At 40.8% G+C, this 23,110-nt stretch overlaps 1 long non-coding RNA gene across 1 annotated transcript in view; it reads left to right on the top strand.

The window, feature by feature from the left end:
* Positions 1-22,795, top strand: part of LOC128637887 (uncharacterized) — a 28,395-nt gene extending 5,600 nt beyond the window's left edge. Inside the window, exon 3 of the long non-coding RNA XR_008399014.1 lies at positions 22,734-22,795. This is a non-coding gene — a long non-coding RNA (uncharacterized LOC128637887). The remainder of the gene's footprint in view (positions 1-22,733) is intronic.
* The last annotated feature ends 315 nt before the right edge of the window (positions 22,796-23,110 follow it).

Raw genomic sequence — 23,110 nt, 5'->3', positions numbered from 1 at the left:
CTGTCAGCAATCCTGCTATGTGATCACCCCGCACTGTATTGAGCACATGGTGCTTACATTTCTATGTGGCTTGCTTTGGGGTTATTTAGCTCCCCTCAGCAGAAATAGGACTATTGCACCTTTAAGTGACATTATACACCAACATTTTTGAGTGTCTTAAGTGTTTAATAGTTAATGTTATGCGTGACAGTAATACAGTAAAATAATTATAAGTGTTTGTATATATTATTTTATAATAATATATATTATTTTTAATAATAAAGATGCCTTTTTTACATACCTTTCCAAACCCATGCTGCGATCGTCTACCCTGGCTTCCCCCTCTCTTCTCCCCCCTCCTCTAAAGCGCTTGCTCCTGTGTCTCTGTACAATCTTCTTGAGCTGCACTGCGCATGTGGGCATTCAGCAGTGTGAATTCACAAGCATAATAAAAGCTCGTTCACAGTGGAGCATCACATTTTTTGGAATTGGTCCAAAGAGCTTTACACCTGCCTTTTTTAAATAGAAATTTGCCTACAGTTAATTTGTGAAACGGTAAAAAAATAAATCATAATACAGCACACAAGATGTGCACAGCTGGGAAAGTAATACATGCCATTCCCAGGTTTGTTGGTTATTGCCACATGAAGAAAGATCCATAACCCTAGGGGGTGTTAGGTTAGAGGGCTTAGTCATTAAATTAGTTTTTTTGCATTGTGGGGGTTGGCGGTGTAGTAGTTAATCAGTAAATTAGGTTTAATGCGTTGTGGGGGGTTGGCGGTTTAGGGGTTAATAGATATATTAGTAGACAAAAAAGACACAAGAAAAGAGTTGCACACTAATAAGTTAATTCACTAGAGAACAGGTGCTTCCTAGAAAAATACATATGAAACAACATAGAAAAGGAAGTTGGGATTTCACAATAAGAAATTCCCAAAAGTCTAGGTAAATCCAGCACAACTGTAAAATTAAATAAATACACAACAAAAGCTTGTATGTCAAAAACGATATAAATATTTATTAACTAAATGCACAATACACACGTTCACATTCATACAGTGGATCCCACACAAAACAGTGTTATAAAGTACTGGCCAAAAAGTTATTATCTGGTGCACCAGGGGAAATAGACCAAAACACAGTCCGTTTAAGACTTGCAGATATTTGTAATCCAATAGGTGCAGCGTTAATGCAAAAAATGGATGCAGTTATACAATCCCCGGTGTATAGAGACCAGTTACTTCAGACTTAAATCCCAATTGTTACTGAGTCAAATAGTGCTTTAAAGGCATAGCATAGGAGGAGCAATAGAAACACGCGTCTTTATTCACAGGTGCTGTTTTCTTTTAAGACAATAGTATTCGGTGTACAGATGCGTATAACATATTCTACCTGTATTTGTTCACGCGGTCGTCCCTCCTAGCTGCCTCGTTCTTAGAGCGTCCAAACATAAGGGGTAAGTCAGGATGAGCAGGGGATCTGCTGTAAGGGCTGCCAAGCACGACGAGTCCAAACGCTCGTTTCGCTCCTTCAGTCAGTGCAGCATGGAGCTTCTTCCAGGTGCTAACGACACCTTGATTACCAGCCTTTTTATTGGATGCCGGTTTCCAGAATCTTTTTCATTTGATGAAGTTCATGTCAATCACAATTAGCCGCTGTTACAATGTCTTTGCAATTGTTACTTTTAAGTACAGCTAAATGCAGGGCTTCTCAAGTGACCAAGGTGAAGTATTCCATAGCAGAAATTGATTAGATACACTTCAATGTTTCAGATACTCACTCACACACACATCCGCAACAGTTCATATATACAAAATATACTAAAAAACAATTTTATTTAATACACCATTGTGCAATATTTAAAAAGACAATACTTGATTATAATGTTATGTGTGTCAAATTACTCTAACAACAAATATGTGCAATTTAGCTCATCATAATAATATGTATTTACAATTTTGATTTATTTTGATCTTATTACTTTTGAGATCCCATATTCTATACATATATGGAAATAAATGGAGATGTGCAGACAAAGTAAGGTATAAGGAATTAGCCTAAAAAGGAAGCAAATTCCAATTTTTCATTTAAGCCATTGGGAGATAGGGTGTTCAGTTTGTACATCCATCTTGTTTCTTTTTGTAAAAGAATTCTATCAATGTCCCCCCCACGCATGCTCAGTTTAACTGATTCTATTCCAATAAAAAGAAGTTAATCAATTTTTGATTTGTGAAATTGAGCAAAATGTCTCGCCACTGGGCTATCAATATTGAAGTCCTTTATATCATCTCTATGTTCTGTAATGCGGGAGCGTAATTCTCTAAAAGTTTTACCCACATAAAAACATTTACACGAGCAATAGAGAAGATATATGACTCCTTTTGTGGAACAATTAATGAATGAATTGATTTTATATGTGACTCCTGTATTCGTGCTAAAGGTCTTAGTTTTTTGCACGAATTGACAGCAGACACAGTGATTGCAGGGGGAACTACCGACTATTTTTTGGGCATTACGTTCTAACCAGTTACATGTAGGCACTTTGTTAAATTCGCTCTTGACAAGGAGTTCTTTCAAATTGTTAGGTCTCCTTGCTGTCATTAGGGGATAATCCCCCACATGTTGGTGTAATGTAGAATCATTAGTCAGCAAATGCCAGTTGTTGTTTAAAATACTTTTAACTTTACTCCAATGGGCATTATATTTAGTAATAAATCTGATTTTAGTGTCTTCCACATTCTCACTTTTGGTTTTCTTTTTATACAGCAGATCTTTTCTTTGATGCTGAGATGCTCTATAGAGTGCTCTTTTTACGCATCTTTTTGAATAGCCTCTCTCCAAAAAACGAGTCGCCATATCTTTTGCCTGTTGTTTAAAAGTTTGGTCTCTAGAGCAAATTCTGCGTAACCGCAGAAATTGCCCATAGGGGATACCCCTCTTAAGATTTTCAGGATGGTGACTCGTTCCCAAGAGAAGGCTATTAGTTGCAGTCGGCTTTCGGAACACTTCTGTTTCAATTTTACCTTCGTTCTTACTAATTTTTAAGTCCAAAAAATTAATAGTACTAGAATCATAACTACACGTTAAGAAGATATTTAGATTATTCTTATTCAGGAGGGAAACAAATTTAAGTAGATCCTCCTCACTGCCGTCCCATAGCAGAAGGATATCATCCACATATCTGATCCAGAGGGCTACATGCGCCTCAACTATGTCAGAATGTTCACCAAAGACAAATTGATCTTCCCATCCACCAAGATGTAAACAAGCATAAGTTGGGGCGCATGTAGCCCCCATTGCTGTCCCTTGTTTCTGTTAATAATATTTGCCATCAAATATGAAAATATTGTTTTCCAGAACAAATTTCAAAAGTTCACTTACAAATTTAGAATGTTTACTATAGCCCACTCCTCTTGTGTTGAGAAATTTTTCACAAGTTGCAATTCCAATAGAGTGGGGAATTGAAGAATATAAGGATTCAACATCCAACGAGACCAAAATGGTCTTGTCAGAGACATTGATCCCATCGAGTTTTTTAATCACATCTGTTGAATCTTGGACGAAGGTACGTAAGTCATTTACAAATGGCTGTAAAAACCTATCAATATAGTTACTTATTCCTTCAGTGGGGCCCCCCATCCCAGAAATGATGGGGCATCCTGGTGGATTTTTAATGGATTTATGTAACTTTGGTATCCAGTAGAAGACAGGTGTTTTTGGTTTATGATTATACAAGAAACCAAACTCTTGGCTTGTAATCAAATTATTTCTACGTGCTTCATTTAATAGAAAAAGAAGTTCATTGTGAGATCTATGAAATTCCTCAAAAGAAGATTTGGCATATTGAGTTTCATCAAGTAATTGCCGCATTGCTTCTTTAATGTAGTATTCTTGAGTAAGAATGACAACATTACCCCCCTTGTCGGCCGGTTTTATGACCAATTCCTGATGATTAATCAGTTCTTTAAGGGCTCTTCGTTCAGATTTAGTAAGATTATCATTGACAATCTTTGTAGTTTGGACTTGTGTCAGCTCCTGAGAGACATTTTGAACAAAAACCGAAATATTTGGAATGGAGGAAAAAGAGGGCATGTAAGTGGATTTTTTCTTTAAATCTGTTTTTGGAAGGATATCTGTAATTTCATTACTCTGTTCATAAAGAAGAGTCTCTAGACAATCCAAGGTATCCCTCTCTTTTCTACAGGCCAGATCTACTTGTATTTTTGGCGTCATTATCTTTTTTAAAGCGAGTTTTCTCGCAAAAAGATGTAAATCCTGATGGGGGGCGGAGCCTGGCCACGCAGGGTGATGACAGCATAAAAATTGGCTCTGATGCTCCACACCCGGTTAATACCTATAAATTAATATCAACACCCTAAATTTTGATAATTTCCCTCACCGATCTTCCTACAACAATAGCCTGTACCTTCCTTAGGGCTGAAATCATTCCGGAGCTGTACTTCTTATGCCTTTATATCGAGGCTGACAAATTGAGGCCTGGCCTACATCGGCTCCCTGACGCGACACAGAGGAGGCGTACTGACTGCTGAGACAAACCTGCTCCCCTGATCACACTCGGAGGACATCGTGACCGCAAATACTCGCAAAGTGACTCAGCGGGGAATAGAGCAAGCTGCTTTTCACTGAACTCTGCCTTTAACGGTTGTGCCTGCTGGCGGCAACACCGCACCACGGAGGAAGACGACACATGGCGGTTATCTCAGAGGCTAAGAGATCACTACCGGAGATCGCATGAACACCCTCAGAAGCCGGTAAGAGACCTCCCTTACAAAACAGCTCCACACCTTACGCTCCATACGCATATAACACGGAGCTTTTTTACACAAACCAACCTCCATGTCAAATTCTCATTCAGGGACAAAGCCTTACATCGAAAGAGACAGCTAGCATAATAGAGACTTTTTTTTTCTCTTACACTCTGCCCTAAGCCATCGCTCACAGACCGCTAAAATTACTCAGAGCCACGTGGGGCCCATATAGACTTAACTGCCTTAACCACTTAACAGGCCTGCTGCAGAGTCTCACTGTGCTCTCCCTGTCACTCTCATCTGTTGTCTAATGGTCTGATGCTCACTGTGAAATATGGCCAGCAGGAAGAATAGTAATAAACCTGAAAAAGGAGTCAGGTCCTCAAGCCTCTCTAATTTTCTTAGAGTTTCACCACCTAACTTAGAACCCTCAGAATCCAGACCCCCCTCTCCCACTCACATGGCTGCTGAAATACCCATTACAGAGACCTCACAACAGCAAGTATACCTCACAAGACATGACCTCAACACCATCTCTTCTAAAGAGGACATTAATAAAGTGCTCTCAGAAATGAGGTCTCTGTTTGGTGACATAAAAAAGGACATAACCCAGGTTACCCAGCAAGTACAGGCCTTAGAGGCCAAACATGAAACCCTTCAAACAACAGTCACTACCAACTCTCAACTGCTTAATGACCATGAGGAGCATATTCAGTTTTTACTTTCAAAAGTTGAGGATTTAGATAACAGGGGGCGTCGCAACAACATTAGGATTAGGGGGACCCCTGAATCCGTTTCCCCAAAGGCTTTAGAGGGTTATCTGCAGGACTTGTTTCGCACGCTGAAAGGCACACCTGAATCGCCAAACATACCTATCGAGAGAGCTCACAGGGCCCTCAGACCTAGGCCCCCACCCAAGGCCCCACCTAGAGACATAATTGTTAAGTTCCTTAGCTACAAGGACAAGGAATCAATCACACTAAAGGCAAGAAATACCAAAAATTTCACTCACGCAGGAATCCCTATACAAATCTTTTCTGACCTTAGTCTAATCACTCTACAGAAAAGAAGGGATCTCAAATTTATCACCTCTGAGCTCCAGGCTAATGGGATACAATACAAGTGGGGCTTTCCGGTGTGTTTGATGGCTTCCAAAAATGGCGTTCAAGCCATTTACAGGTCCCCAAATGACCTACCTGAGTTTTGCAAGACACTTGATATAGATATCCAGCAACCGGAGTCTTCCGGGACTTTTCCCCAGGACTTCCCACCTCAAAGCTCTAAGGGCTCCTCTCACACAAGGGACACTTGAAAAACCCAGCCTTATGAGACTCTAACGTTACACTCATTTATCCCAGGGGCACAGAATGCCATAACTCTCCCATAGCATTGACTATGCGTCTGGAGACGCTGTAACCTGAAAAGGCCGGGTTTAACTGTTATTGTCTGATTACTAATTGTTCTTTTTCCCCTTACAGTTATCTAAGTTGGGATTTAATATGTTTTGTTGCCTAATGAAGTATGTTATGTGCGGAGACTACCATGTTTTTGCGACTACCAGGGGCCCACCGTGAAGTCCCACACAACCACTCAATTAGGTTGGTAGCTCTTAGTTTAATTCTAGTTAGACATAGATATCCGAGGGCACAGCCTTCCCAGTTTCCTGTCCCTACAATAAGACATCTCATATATGCCCAATAACATCGCCCAGGATAAATACTACCCCATAACACCCTCAATTCCTGAGCAATTTGACCTGTATGATTTAATGTCTGGTGTTCATAAAACGCTATAGTTCACTTTATATACTATAACTTGCCCACTGCTCTAGGCAACTGAACCGATGGGTCCCTACTTATTCCCATCCCCCATTTGCTCAAGATGGGGCCATATCTAGTTTACCCTTTACCCCTATGGGCATTTATTCTAGAAGTGAAGGGACCAATGAAAGGGGGACTTACCCCTGACCCTTCCAAGGAGGCCCTACACACTCAAGACTTTGGCCTGGGCAATAAAATCCCCCTTAAAGGGAACCAGCTCACTAGTTTTATTTTTATCTTGTAGGGTTCTGTAAAGGAAGAATGTTGTATTTATTACTGTAAATGTTATTGTTTTTCAGGCCTTCCATTTACAAATAATGTTGTACCTGTTTTTATATTTGCACTTGTTTTTTCGATTTTCTAAGTTGATTCTCAAATTACATGTTACATCTACTCATTGACCGGGTGTGGAGATACTGACCCCACACCTACTTTACTTCAACCTTCTACCCTTTTCTCTAATAGGTTGGAGGAATTGTACAAGTCTTTCTTTTTCTTGTTTCTCTGCTACTACTAAAACCTGTCCCTACACTAACCCATCCTCTCACTTCATACTTATCTTCATCCCTCTTCTTTTTTCTACCCTCCTTCTTCATCTTCCTCCCCTCTTCCCTCTTACCCTCCTCCCTTTTTTTTTTTTTTTTTTTTTCCCTCTCACCTTTCCCTCGCTCATTGAACCCTCGTCACCTACAAACACTTAAAGCATAAAATGGTTTCCCAAACAGCTCATAATCTTTCCATCATGTCCCTAAACGTCAAGGGAATTAATATACCAGAGAAGAGGTCCCATCTCCTAAGAGATGCGACTAGGCTAAATTGCGATATATTATTCCTACAGGAGACGCATTTCAAAAGAGGTAGAGAGCCGAATTGGTTACATTCCAAATTTCCCCAGACCTTTTTTGCATCTGGCACCACTAAGAGAAATGGAGTGGGGATACTTATCCGCCACTCGACGCCTTTTATTGTACAGCAGATAGAGAAAGATCCAGAAGGCCGCTATTTAATAGTGGTAGGCACCTTGCATGGCCGCCCAGTCACTCTGGCTAACGCCTACTTCCCCAACCAAAACCAACACAAATTTATGACAATACTTACCAACAAAATACTGGACCTACTGAAAGGAGCTCTGCTCATCGCAGGAGACTTCAACCTACCACTAGACCCTCAACTGGATACCTCCAGGGGAGTGGCCTCCGCTTCACAGCGAATTATTAAACAGTGCAACAGTAGACTGGAGGAACTTGCAGTTCACGACACATGGCGCACCCTACACCCTACAAGACGTGACTATACATTCTTTTCACATCCCCACGATGTATATACCAGAATAGATTACATATTCACTGACCAGTCTACACTGGCATCAGTGTTGAACACTCAAATTCTGCCCATGACCTGGTCAGACCATGCCCCGGTTCTTTGCAGACTGAAATGGCCCTCAGTACCGGACCGGCCCTTTATTTGGAAATTTGACGATTTCATGCTTAATAATCAGCTAATTAGAAATAAGATTGAAAACACTTTGACTGACTATTTCACTTTGAATGATACACCTGAAATCCCTAAACATACAATATGGGAAGCACACAAATGCGTTCTTAGAGGGGAACTGATCAAACAAAAAGCCATTTTGGCGAAACAGACAAGCGTCAGATATTCTTCCCTTCTATCTAACATAAGAGAATTAGAAATCAAACACAAAAAAGACCCAAAAGACAATACTACCCTTACTGCACTGACGCAAGCTAGAAAAGACATTCAAGACATCCACACAATAGAACACCAAAAAATGGCATTGAAGACCCAACAAAAATACTATGAGTTTGGCGACAAACCGGGGAAATTGCTGGCACGAGCCATTAAGAGGAAGACCCTGAAATCACACATTCATTCCCTAGTGGACAAGTCAAACAATACCCATACTAGCAGTCCTGGTATAGCTGAAACTCTAAGGACATATTACTCAGGCCTCTATAACTTGGAGGGCTCTCCTGGCCTCTCTATAGGGGACGACAATGTACAACCTTCCCCCGATATGAGCCTATATCTGAACTCGGTCACTTTACCTACTTTGTCACAGACAGAGGCAGAGGTTTTGGATGCCCCCATTTCTCCTGAGGAAGTCTTACATACCATTGAGGGCTTGCCTTCTGGCAAAAGCCCAGGCCCAGACGGCTTTAGTGCCAAGTATTATAAAACCTACAAAATAATACTCGCTCCCCACTTGGCCCGTTTATTCAATTCTATAGACACCTCTCAGGGCTTCCCCCCCTCCATGCTTTTAGCTCACATAGCGACTATCCCCAAGCCGGGCAAACCAGCTAATAAACCAGAAAATTTCCGCCCCATTTCCCTCCTTAACGTAGATGTAAAGATATTCGCGAAAATCCTCTCAACTAGGTTAAATAAATTCCTACCCAACTTAGTGTCACCTGACCAAGTGGGTTTTGTCCCGGGCCGCGAGGCAAGGGACAACACCATCAAAGCCACTTTACTTGGAAATTATGCCCAACATAATGAGATTCCGGCGATCTTTGTATCAACTGACGCCGAGAAAGCCTTCGACAGGATCAGCTGGAAGTTTCTGAAGGCGGTCCTGTCGAAGATGGGGTTTGGCCAAGCCTTTATTCATAGAGTTTTTTCACTTTATACAGCCCCCTCAGCACAGGTCAGGGTCAACAATATCCTCTCTGACCCATTTAGTATAACAAATGGCACCAGGCAGGGGTGTCCTCTTTCGCCACTGCTGTTTGTGCTGGTGATGGAGGTTTTGGCCCAAAGAATTAGAACCAATGCTAAGATCGGGGGAATTAAAATTGGGGACCAAGAACACAAACTGTCCATGTACGCGGACGATGTCCTGCTATCATTATCGGACCCTTGCAGATCATTACCCGAAGCATTACGAGAATTTGAGGAATATGGTAAACACTCAAACTTCCATTTAAACAAAACTAAATCCGAAATCCTAAATATTAACCTCCCCCCTGATGAACTTAGCCAACTATCCTCCTCATGCCCCTTACGCATCCAGACTCGCAAACTAAAGTATCTAGGGATTAACCTTACCCCATCTGCAGAAGGTCTCTTTGAGGCAAATTATACAAACTTGCTCACCGTGATTACGGGTGATCTCTCCTCATGGAGAAACAAACCCATCTCCTGGCTTGGGAGAATAGGCATTATCAAAATGAATATTCTGCCCAGAATATTGTACTATCTCCAGACCCTTCCAATCCCCTTACCGTCCCACTTTTTACACAAACTACAAAATGTACTGGAGGAATTTATATGGAGGGGGGGAAGACCGAGAATTGCACGAAAGACCCTGTACTTGTCGAAAGAAAGGGGGGGGCTGGGGGTGCCTCACCTGGCCTTATACAAAAGCGCCATCCTCTTGCAACACCAAGCGGAGTGGTGTCATAATCTTCAGGATAAAACTTGGGTCCAGGTTTGCAAAGTAATCTTAGGTAAGCAGAACATTGGTCTGCTGGGGTGGATTTCACCCAAGTCCAGACCGAAACTTATCACCAATTACCCCTTCATCAGGGAGTTTTTTACATGCTGGGACAGATTGCTAATAGAACACCCACACATCTCCACAAGCCCTTCGCCTCTCACACCCTTCTTAAACAACCCAGATATACCCTTCACCTGTTCGCAGAGAGTAATGGCGGATAAAACACAGGTGTCACAAGTCTCTTTCCATCGGCTCACCACAGATCAAAAACTTAGAACTAGGGCTGAGCTGGAAAATTCCGGCATTGCCCTTTCCTGGTACTTTCACACTCAACTTCAACATTATCTGACGACACATAAAAAACCGCACTACATTACTAGGAACCCAACCACCTTCGAGTCCCTGTGTCTACTCCCGCACACACCTAAACACATGATCTCCATTGCCTACCGCTTGCTTTCTTCACACACTGACACCCCACTGCCTACTTATACACGACAATGGAATAGAGAACTTAACCTACCCCTGACAGATAAAGACTGGGGGAAAATATTCAGAGCGCACGTAAAGACATCAGTCTCAGCAAAAGTACTGGAGTCTAACTTCAAATACTTGTCAGGATGGTATCTCACCCCTGCCAGATTACAAAAAATTTATAAACAGACAGATGGAAGATGTTGGCGGGGATGTGGGGAATCAGGTACCCTTCTACATATTTGGTGGGGTTGTGACGTTGTAAGACCGTATTGGTACTTAGTGATGGCTACCATGGAGAAAGTGGTCGGGACCTCACTGCCTAGGGCGCCCGGCCTCCTTTTGTATCATGACCTTCCCAAATTTAAAGACAAGGCCACGAAATACCTTTTCTTCCTAATGCTCAACAGCGCGAAATCCCTTATCCCCAAAAATTGGAAGAGTACGAACGTGCCTACATTGAGTGACTGGGCCGACCAAGTAGACAGATACCTCCTACTAGAGAGATTTAGATTCATGAGAGACGACAGGATAGAAATATATGAATATATGCTGGAGAGGTGGAAACAGGGTGGGCCGGACCGCAATTGGATGGCCTAAACCCTTATGGACAAAAGAGGCACAACAGACCTGCTGTCTACAATATGGTCTGACATAGAACCTCCCCCTCCTTCTAAGAGACGTGTTTGATTTAACTTCCTTACCTCCTACCCCTCCTCTCTCCCCCTTCCCAATTACCCCTCTCCCCCTCTCTCCTTCCCTCCCACCCCTCTCCCCTTCCCCCCCTCCCTCCTGGGGTTGGGGTTTTTTTTTTGTTTTTTTTTTCTCCTCCTTCTTTTTCCACATTTCTCTCTTCCCTTTCTTTCTTCTTGGGCATGGGCCTGCCAGTTGCCCCATGACCGACGTTCAATTATCTTTTCTGATTAAAAATTGTTACATAATTATAATATTGCTATAGTACATCGAGAAGAACATGAACGGGCTTTCAGATTCTTATATGGACTCTTTGTTATACCAAGCCCACTCATTGTTACTTTATCTTTATGCAACCAATGTACTCCATGGAGTCACCTGTACAAGTATTTCTGTATTTCATGACTTTTGATGCACGTATTTTGTGTATTTTCTGTTTCTCCTTCAATAAAGCTTTGAAAACCAAAAAAAAAAAAAAAAAAAAAAAAAAAGATGTAAATCCTTGGTGACTTCGAATAAATCTAGACTATTAGACGGGCAAAAACTAAGTCCCTTTTCAAGTACTTTTATATGTTCGCGATTTAGGGGGGATGAGGAAAGGTTGACAATACCCATTTTATGAGAGGGGGGCTGAGGGCCCAAAAGTGAATCACTTTCCTCTTCTAGTTGTATCTCATGCGATTTCTGGTCATCATATATTGGCCCTGATGTGATTAAAAAACTCGATGGGATCAATGTCTCTGACAAGACCATTTTGGTCTCGTTGGATGTTGAATCCTTATATTCTTCAATTCCCCACTCTATTGGAATTGCAACTTGTGAAAAATTTCTCAACACAAGAGGAGTGGGCTATAGTAAACATTCTAAATTTGTAAGTGAACTTTTGAAATTTGTTCTGGAAAACAATATTTTCATAATTGATGGCAAATATTATAAACAGAAACAAGGGACAGCAATGGGGGCTACATGCGCCCCAACTTATGCTTTTTTACATCTTGGTGGATGGGAAGATCAATTTGTCTTTGGTGAACATTCTGACATAGTTGAGGAGCATGTAGCCCTCTGGATAAGATATGTGGATGATATCCTCCTGCTATGGGACGGCAGTGAGGAGGATCTACTTAAATTTGTTTCCCTCCTGAATAAGAATAATCTAAATATCTTCTTAACGTGTAGTTATGATTCTAGTACTATTAATTTTTTGGACTTAAAAATTAGTAAGAACGAAGGTAAAATTGAAACAGAAGTGTTCCGAAAGCCGACTGCAACTAATAGCCTTCTCTTGGGAACGAGTCACCATCCTGAAAATCTTAAGAGGGGTATCCCCTATGGGCAATTTCTGCGGTTATGCAGAATTTGCTCTAGAGACCAAACTTTTAAACAACAGGCAAAAGATATGGCGACTCATTTTTTGGAGAGAGGCTATTCAAAAAGATGCGTAAAAAGAGCACTCTATAGAGCATCTCAGCATCAAAGAAAAGATCTACTGTATAAAAAGAAAACCAAAAGTGAGAATGTGGAAGACACTAAAATCAGATTTATTACTAAATATAATGCCCATTGGAGTAAAGTTAAAAGTATTTTAAACAACAACTGGCATTTGCTGACTAATGATTCTACATTACACCAACATGTGGGGGATTATCCCCTAATGACAGCAAGGAGACCTAACAATTTGAAAGATCTCCTTGTCAAGAGCGAATTTAACAAAGTGCCTACATGTAACTGGTTAGAACGTAATGCCCAAAAAATAGTCGGTAGTTCCCCCTGCAATCACTGTGTCTGCTGTCAATTCGTGCAAAAAACTAAGACCTTTAGCACGAATACAGGAGTCACATATAAAATCAATTCATTCATTAATTGTTCCACAAAAGGAGTCATATATCTTCTCTATTGCTCGTGTAAATGTTTTTATGTGGGTAAAACTTTTAGAGAATTACGCTCCCGCATTACAGAACATAGAGATGATATAAAGGACTTCAATATTGATAGCCCAGTGGCGAGACATTTTGCTCAATTTCACAAATCAAAAATTGATAAACTTCGTTTTATTGGAATAGAATCAGTTAAACTGAGCATGCGTGGGGGGGACATTGATAGAATTCTTTTACAAAAAGAAACAAGATGGATGTACAAACTGAACACCCTATCTCCCAATGGCTTAAATGAAAAATTGGAATTTGCTTCCTTTTTAGGCTAATTCCTTATACCTTACTTTGTCTGCACATCTCCATTTATTTCCATATATGTATAGAATATGGGATCTCAAAAGTAATAAGATCAAAATAAATCAAAATTGTAAATACATATTATTATGATGAGCTAAATTGCACATATTTGTTGTTAGAGTAATTTGACACACATAACATTATAATCAAGTATTGTCTTTTTAAGTATTGCACAATGGTGTATTAAATAAAATTGTTTTTTTGTATATTTTGTATATATGAACTGTTGCGGATGTGTGTGTGAGTGAGTATCTGAAACATTGAAGTGTATCTAATCAATTTCTGCTATGGAATACTTCACCTTGGTCACTTGAGAAGCCCTGCATTTAGCTGTACTTAAAAGTAACAATTGCAAAGACATTGTAACAGCGGCTAATTGTGATTGACATGAACTTCATCAAATGAAAAAGATTCTGGAAACCGGCATCCAATAAAAAGGCTGGTAATCAAGGTGTCGTTAGCACCTGGAAGAAGCTCCATGCTGCAATGACTGAAGGAGCGAAACGAGCGTTTGGACTCGTCGTGCTTGGCAGCCCTTACAGCAGATCCCCTGCTCATCCTGACTTACCCCTTATGTTTGGACGCTCTAAGAACGAGGCAGCTAGGAGGGGCGACCGCGTGAACAAATACAGGTAGAATATGTTATACGCATCTGTACACCGAATACTATTGTCTTAAAAGAAAACAGCACCTGTGAATAAAGACACGTGTTTCTATTGCTCCTCCTATGCTATGCCTTTAAAGCACTATTTGACTCAGTAACAATTGGGATTTAAGTCTGAAGTAACTTGTCTCTATACACCGGGGATTGTATAACTGCATCCATTTTTTGCATTAACGCTGCACCTATTGGATTACAAATATCTGCAAGTCTTAAACGGACTGTGTTTTGGTCTATTTCCCCTGGTGCACTAGATAATAACTTTTTGGCCAGTACTTTATAACACTGTTTTGTGTGGGATCCACTGTATGAATGTGAATGTGTGTATTGTGCATTTAGTTAATAAATATTTATATCGTTTTTGACATACAAGCTTCTGTTGTGTATTTATTTAATTTTACAGTTGTGCTGGATTTACCTAGATTTTTGGGAATTTCTTATTGTGAAATCCCCACTTCCTTTTCTATGTTGTTTCATTAATAGATATATTAGGTAGTTTGCGATGTTGGGGTTTGCGGATTTAGGGGTTAATAATTTTATTAGGTAGTTGGGGGGGTTTTCTTAATACTTTGTGCGGGCGGTTAGTTTATTTTTTTCTTAATACTTCGTACGGGCGGTTAGTTTTTTTTTTTTTAAAAAATACTTATTGCGTGCGGTTAGGTGTTTTGTTCATACTTATTGCGGGCAGTTTTTTTGGTTTTTTTGTAATGCTCCGTTTGCCTTCGCTGCATCCTGGTGGATTCCAAAAATGGCAGGATGGTGAAAGAATCCACCTGCAGTGAATTCTTTCACCATCCTGCCATTTTTGGAATCCACCTGGATGCAGCAAACTCTTTTGGCTGTGCATGCAGCCAAAATTCTGTTGGTTGCCTCGCGCTGCCAACATTCCCTTGAGGATGCGTGGGCAACTGCTGACGGTGACGGACATTACAAGGGCAATTATTATTTTTAAAGAAAACAACCCAAGATATTGATCGAGGCACATTTTGGTATATTTTATGCCACCTTTTAGCCGTCAAATAAGATCATATAAACAAATGTTGTTAACTTTTTCACAAACATATTCTATTAGTGCTAGATATAGAGGAGCAATAGGTGTTTCCTCATCCTGGCCTTGTTTTGAGATTTCCGCATCTGTTTTATGGCTGGTGCAGAATATGCAATTAATCCCTCCCCCTGAAGAATCCTCTACAAATAAACCTTTTCCACATATGATTTTAATAGGCCCCGCTTCTCTATATTAGAGTAGCTCACCTCCATTGCTATATTACTTTCCAGCAGAAGGACCAGCAACTTCTTGCCATTTAACCTGTGATCTGAACATCTATAGCTGCTCTTTATCTGTGGTCCAAGACCTATTGACAATTCTACATTGTGTGTGGTGCCAGCCAGTCCTTTTTTTATTTGCATGTTTAGTGCACATAGAGCAAAGAGAGAGAGAGAGAGAGAGAGAGAGATAAAAAAGGAAAAGTAAATTCAGGAAAATAAATTAAAGGTTGTAATAGGAGAAGATAATATTCCTTATCAGTCCCCCCAGCATCCAAGATATTTAGTTTCTGGTCAAGTTTTTGCACCCCCCAAATGTTTTGGACTACCCCAACCAATCTTTGTCACAATTAGGCTGTTGCCTAATTAACTGCTGACCTATTTAATTACTCACCGGACTATTACTTTAAGAAAGTTGTCAACCCTGTCACTATCGTAAGGGATTACACTATACATTAGAATCTGCTGTTGCACAACTAACTTAACATAATAATAGATGCGTGAGAGCTATTGAGTCCCTAGGCACACAACCTAGGTTGTTTCCACCAAAGTGCAGCACCACTATATGTGGCCTCTGGAAGTGGGAAGTTCCATTTGCTGTCCAACAGTAGATCTGCAAGCCTGCATGACTGTGCACTAAACAATTGAATGGCCCACAATCCAGACACTAGCCGGATTCTGGGCCTTACCTGGAAAATACACAACTACATTAGCCATAAAAACATAAAACTAACAAACCATGGAACCCAATAAGTGAATGGGAATGGAAGAGAAAAAAAATAATGCAAATAAGCATGCAGATAAGCTTGCTGTAATCAGCAGAACCAAGAGGTCTGATACACAGCCTGTAGGGACTAGACTTGCAACAATTCAAGTGCTGGCTATTCCAGCTATTTCACATGCGCTGAAGAGGAGCTTACTGCTGAGCACCTTCAGGGAAAACATAGGCAGTGTCCCCAGCAGCAAGGATGCCACCATATTAACTACAGGCACTTAAAACAGGTCCATACCTGGGCAGGCGGTGAACTTCAACTAGGCCTCAAACAAAGGTCTCAGATGTTAATTGTGAAAGTGAGAGAAGGAACAATGGCCTGCCCAGGTATGGACCTGTTTTAAGTGCCTGTAGTTAATATGGTGGCATCCTTGCTGCTGGGGACACTGCCTATGTTTTCCCCGAAGGTGCTCAGCAGTAAGGATGCCACCATATTAACTACAGGCACTTAAAACAGGTCCATACCTGGGCAGGCCGTGAACTTCAACTAGGCCTCAAACAAAGGTCTCAGATGTTAATTGTGAAAGTGAGAGAAGGAACAATGGCCTGAAAGTAACCCACTGTTGTGAAAACAGACAAAGGGGAAGATTAAAAAGATGGAGCTCGAGACTTCCGGTGGGCGGGGCGACTGGAAGGAAGCAGCACAGCGGAACTCTGTGACTTCTGCAACTTAAAGTTTCCAAGTCTGCCAAGAGAGCAGCTGGCATTGCCGCAGCTACACTTTGGCCGAATTTTGGCAGGTGAAGGACTCTAAAATCGGTCTTAGTCCACGGAACATACAAGGGAGTGCTGTGGTTTGAAACTGCGCCATTTTGGGCAGAGGCTCCAGAGATCTCCTCCTGCTCATACCGTCGCTGCTGAGATTTAGAGCCTGCACTGAAGCCTGGGTGAGTAAGGGGATCGCTTGCACTGGAACGAGCAGCAAGACGAGCACCAGTCACCAGTTACATATACGGAAGGATGAATAGGATAAGCTGACAGAACATTGGGGCCCAGCTTAAGTAACCATCAGTCTCATCTGGAATACTGTTCCGTTACCCAGCCCACACATAGTGCATCTGGTTCAGGCATTCATTTGATATTGCTGTGTGGGGAAGAGGGGAGACAGCAGTGGGATACTGTTACAAAGGGCTCTGCAGTACTGGACTTTACTACCTCCTTACCACCTTGGGAGGCATTGTGTCTGGGGCCCCATCTATACATAACAAACAAGGGTTTCATAACCTCCATATAGAGGAATCAACAAAGGATTATTGTTCATCCCTGACTCTTTCGCAGCACACGCTATCTCATGCTGTGTGTGTGGTTGCGTGGCTCCTTTCCAAGGTCACCAGACAACATATAAGGAGAGTATATCACTGAGGAGTGTATAGTATGCTAATTAGATATACAGCCAGTTTGATAGAATCTTGTTTAAACACTGTCCTTGCTATTCAAACACCTCCTCATATATTTATCTCATTTACTGCAGCCTGTAATGTTATAGTCCCTGCATTCACAGTTCTAAATATCTGTTCTGGTTCTCCTTGTGTGAGTGCTGGGATCAGCCTCAGTGTTCTGAACTAACTAAATAGTGCCATCTGCTGACCCAATCTGGATATCTCATCAGAGGGAACGGATTAATAACAACTACCTTTTTGTCTTTGTTCTATGAAAGTCAACGAATACTTTCAAAGGCTGTCTCCTCCTGTAACAGACGCTATGAGCCAAAGACTTAAAACACAGGAAAGAAAAACTTGACATGCTGCGGATATACATGCAGCGCACTCTCCTCAGATCGAAAATGGAAACAGTTCTCCAGGAGACCATGGCTCTCTACTGCAAGATCTCAATGCTTTTTTTTTTTACCAAAAAAGGACTCCCTACAGGCGGGCATGGACACGCTAACCAGCGAAATTAGAGTATTTTCTACACGCCTCATGGCTGCCGAACAAAGGATCTCAGGAGTCAAAGACAGACAACAGGAATCAGATGGCTCTCTTAAAAATTTATTAAAGCAGAATCAATACTTACAGGATAAGGTGGAGGACTTAGAAAATCGCAGTAGGCAAAATAACTTACGTATAGTTGGAGTGTCTGAAATGGTTAAAGACATAGACCTACTAAACTTCACTTCATCCACGCTTCCTAAACTTCTAGGAATGTCTCCAGATTACTTGCCAATTGACATTGAAAGAGTGCATCGGATAGGCCCTGACAGACACCTGGGTAACCTAAAGGAAAGACCCTGCCAAGTCATTTTCAAAATCCTGAACTATCAGGACAAGATGGCTATCCTGAGAGCTTACAGAGCAGCTAAAGAGGTTAAATTTGAGGAGCATCGTCTCCTACTTTTTCATGACTTTTCAGCGGACGTTACCAGAAGACGTAAAGATTTTGCACCACTATGTTCCCAACTGCATTAACAGGGTCATCAGGTGGCCCTTCTGTTTCCTGCTAAATTGAAACTCCAGACTACCTCTGGGCCTAAGATCTTTCATTCGCCTGCAGCAGTGCAGGCATACTTAGCTTCCGAAAAAAGACAGGACAATGGTTGAGGCCATATTACTGAGTATTTGTGATGATATCTTTTTCATAAACCTTGTCCTATTAGAAAATGCATAGTATATTATACATGTATATTATAGTTTTCTTTACACTTTCTATTTCAGAGGGTATATATTGTTTGCAATATAAGTTGTTGTCAAGAGGTTGCAGGGATGACCTGCGTTGGTTTTCTAACCCATACAGAGAATGTATATCACACTATCACCGAGATTACGAGTTTTGCGGTAACAGGGGTGCGTTGCTAACGAGCATTTTTTTGACCGCTCACTTAAGACAACGCTGGTATTACAGGCTTTTTTAAACCCCACAAAAAGGTGAGCGTAGAGCAAAATTTAGCTCCACATCTCACCTCAATACCAGCGTTGCTTACGGTAGCGGTGAGCTGGAAAAATGTGCTTGTGCACAATTTCCCCATAGGAATCAATGGGGCAGAATTGGCTGATAAAAAACCTAACACCTGCAAAAAAGCAGCGTTCAGCTCCTAACGCAGCCCCATTTATTCCTATGGGGAAAAAAAAGTTATGTCTACACCTAACACCCTAACATGAACCCTGAGTCTAAACACCCCTAATCTTACACTTATTAACCCCTAATCTGCCGCCCCCGACATCGCCGACACCTGCATAATATTATTAACCCCTAATCTGCCGCTCCGGACACCGCCGCCACCTACATTATCCCTATGAACCCCTACTCTACTGCTCCCAATGTCGCCGCCACCTAACTACACTTATTAACCCCTAATCTGCTGCCGCCAACGTCGCCACCACTATAATAAAGTTATTAACCCCTAAATCTAAGTGTAACCCTAACCCCACCTAATTTAAATATAATTTAAAATAATCTAAATAAAATTACTATCATTAACTAAATTATTCCTATTTAAAACTAAATACTTGCCTATAAAATAAACCCTAAACTAGCTACAATATAACTAATAGTTACATTGTAGCCATCTTAGGGTTTATTTTTATTTTACAGGCAACTTTGTATTTATTTTAACTAGGTAGAATAGTCATTAAATAGTTATTAACTATTTAATAACTACCTAGTTAAAATAAGTACACATTTACCTGTAAAATAAACCCTAACCTAAGTTACAATTACACCTAACACTACACTTTCATTAAATAAAATAACTAAATTACCTACAATTAAATTAAATAAACTAAAGTACGAGAAAAAAAACACTAAATTACAGAAAAAAATAAAATAATTACAAGAATTTTAAACTAATTACACCTAATCTAAACCCCCTAATAAAATAAAAAAGCCTCCCAAAATAATAAAAATCCCTACCCTATACTAAATTACAAATAGCCCTTAAAAGGGCTTTTTGCAGGGCATTGCCCCAAAGTAATCAGCTCTTTTACCTGTAAAAAAAAATACAATACCCCCCCAACATTAAAACCCACCACCCACACTCCCAACCCCCCTTAATAAAACCTAACACTAACCCCTTGAAGATCACCCTACCGTGAGACGTCTTCACCCAGCCGGGCACAAGTGGTCCTCCAGAGGGGCTGAAGTCTTCATCCGATCCGGGCAGAAGAGGACCTCCAGAGGGGCAGAAGTCTTCATCCAGGCGGCATCTGCTATCTTCATCCATCCGGAGCAGAGCGGGTCCATCTTGAAGCCAGCCGACGCAGAGCATCCATCCAGACTGATGACTACACGACGAATGATGGTTCCTTTAAATGACGTCATCCAAAATGGTGTCCCTTAAATTCCGATTCTATCAGCCAATCAGAATTAAGGTAGGAAAAATCCTATTGGCTGATCCAATAGGATTGAGCTCGCATTCTATTGGCTGATTGGAACAGCCAATAGAATGCAAGCTCAATCCTATTGGCTGATTGGATCAGCCAATAGGATTGAACTTCAATACTATTGGGTGATTGCATCAGCCAATAGGATTTTTCCCACCTTAATTCCTATCAGCCAATCTGAATTCAAGGGACACCATCTTGGATGACGTCATTTAATGGAACCGTCATTCTTCGTGTAGTCGTCGGTCTGGATGGATGCTCCGCGTCAGCTGGCTTCAAGATGGACCTGCCCCGGACGGATGAAGATAGAAGATGCTGCCTGGATGAAGACTTCTGCCCGTCTGGAGGACCACTTGTGCCCGGCTGGGTGAAGACGTCTCACGGTAGGGTGATCTTCAAGGGGGTAGTGTTAGGTTTTATTAAGGGGGAATTGGGTGGGTTTTAGAGTAGGGTTGGAAGTGTGGGTGGTAGGTTTTAATGTTGGGGGGTTTTATATTTTTTTTTACAGGTAAAAGAGCTGATTACTTTGGGGCAATGCCCCCAAAAGGCCCTTTTAAGGGCTATTTGTAATTTAGTATAGGGTAGGGATTTTTTATTATTGGGGGGGGGCTTTTTTATTTTATTAGGGGGTTTAAATTAGGTGTAATTAGTTTAAAATTCTTGTAATTATTTTATTTTTTCTGTAATTTAGTGGGTTTTTTCTTTCGTACTTTAGTTTATTTAATTTAATTGTAATTAATTGTAGGTAATTTAGTAAATTTATTTAATGATAGTGTAGTGTTAGGTGTAATTGTAACTTAGGTTAGGGTTTATTTTACAGGTAAATTTGTACTTACTAGGTAGTTATTAAATAGCTACTATTTAAAATAAATACAAAGTTGCCTGTAAAATAAAAATAAATCCTAAGATAGCTACGAATGTAACTATTAGTTATATTGTAGCTAGCTTAGGGTTTATTTTATAGGTAAGTATTTAGTTTTAAATAGGAATAATTTAGTTAGTGATAGTAATTTTATTTCATTTTTTAAAATTATATTTAAGTTAGGGGGGGTTAGACTTAGGGTTAGACTTAGGTTTAGGGGTTAATAAATTTAATATAGTAGCGGCGACGTTGTGGGCGGCAGATTAGGGGTTAATAAATGTAGGTAGGTGTCAGCGATGTTAGGGACGGCAGATTAGGGGTTAATAAAATTTAACTAGTGTTTGCGAGGCGGGAGTGCGGCGGTTTAGGGGTTAATATATTTATTAAAGTGGCGGCAATGTCTGGTCGGCAGATTAGGGGTTAAAAAATGTATTTAAGTGTTTCCGATGTGGGGGGGCCTCGGTTTAGGGGTTAATAGGTAGTTTATGGGTGTTAGTGTACTTTTTAGCACTTTAGTTAAGAGTTTTATGTTACGGCGTTAGCCCATAAAACTCTTAACTACTGACTTTTAAATGCTGTAGGAGTCTTGACAGGAGAGGGTCTACCGCTCACGTCTTGCAAGACTCGTAATACCGGCGTTAGGCAAGTCCCATTGAAAAGATAGGATACGCAATTTATGTAAGGGGATTTGCGGTAAGCTTGAGTCGCGGAAAAAAAGTGAGCGGTACACTTGTACCTGCCAGACTCGTAATACCAGCGGGGGCATTAAAAAGCAGCGTTGGGACCTCTCAACACTGCTTTTTAAGGCTAACGCAAGACTCGTAATCTCGCCGTATGTTAGCCCACTTAGTTGCAGTTCTTTACTTTTTTTAAGTTACTACTGTTCCTCACTATATATTGCCTTATGGATATCACTTTGTTGCATAGGGAATGTAATCCATGATCTATTATTGTTAACACAGAAATTAAACAGCCTACTAGCCCTGTACCTTATCCACAAGTGTTATGGAAAAAAAAAATCATTAAACTTTCAATTTTCATATGCCCCTTCTCCAATTCTCAGTCCTCATTTACCATAGCCTTCTTGGCTTAAGCTGGGTGTTACAGTACTTTCCTATCATGGACACGGGCCCCCTTTCCTTTATATTTTGCAACTGGGTCACACCTGAAAAGCTTCTGTGACGTCACTGTATCACAAAGGGGTGAGATCTTCAAAATCAAGGCCTTATCTGTTTAGACAGATAATACAATTACACTACATTCCTCTACATTACTACAAATACACTATCAGGCTTGGCGTCCTTTGTGCCACAGAGAATTATATTGGAATTTGTCAACTAGGGTGGCCTAACTATGTCTGTGATGTGTTTTTGTTTGTATCCTTTTTATCATCATTTCTAATTATTGCTTCATTTTATATTTATTATCAGGGTGTCTCTGGAGTGCTTGAAGTTTCGCCCCCCGCAGGCCATACATATCAAGGATACATTCCCCTACATCTCCTAACAGTAAGTAACACCATTTGCTTCCTGCTGCCCCTGGGAGGACTGGTGGTGAGAATCCCATGCAAGCCCAAGTAAAGGTGTTGCTGAGGCTGCTTGGCATTAGAGACAAATTGTACATAGATGCAGAGAAAATCCATAGCACAACTCAGGTTTCCCTCTTAGAACATTTAAATTTATCCCCTTTTGGCTATGCCTTATGGCTTTACGACTTAAAGTAATTTAGTGGAATGTTGGGGGCATTACGTCCCCAGCTAAGAGAAGGATGATTCTACAACACTTAAATGCACTACACAAAGCTTCAG

This window comes from Bombina bombina, chromosome 1, assembly GCF_027579735.1.
Source record: "Bombina bombina isolate aBomBom1 chromosome 1, aBomBom1.pri, whole genome shotgun sequence".
Taxonomy (NCBI): Eukaryota; Metazoa; Chordata; class Amphibia; order Anura; family Bombinatoridae; genus Bombina; species Bombina bombina.
The sequence above is the reverse complement of the archived record's forward strand: the minus strand, read 5'-3'. Positions and strand labels throughout refer to the sequence as shown.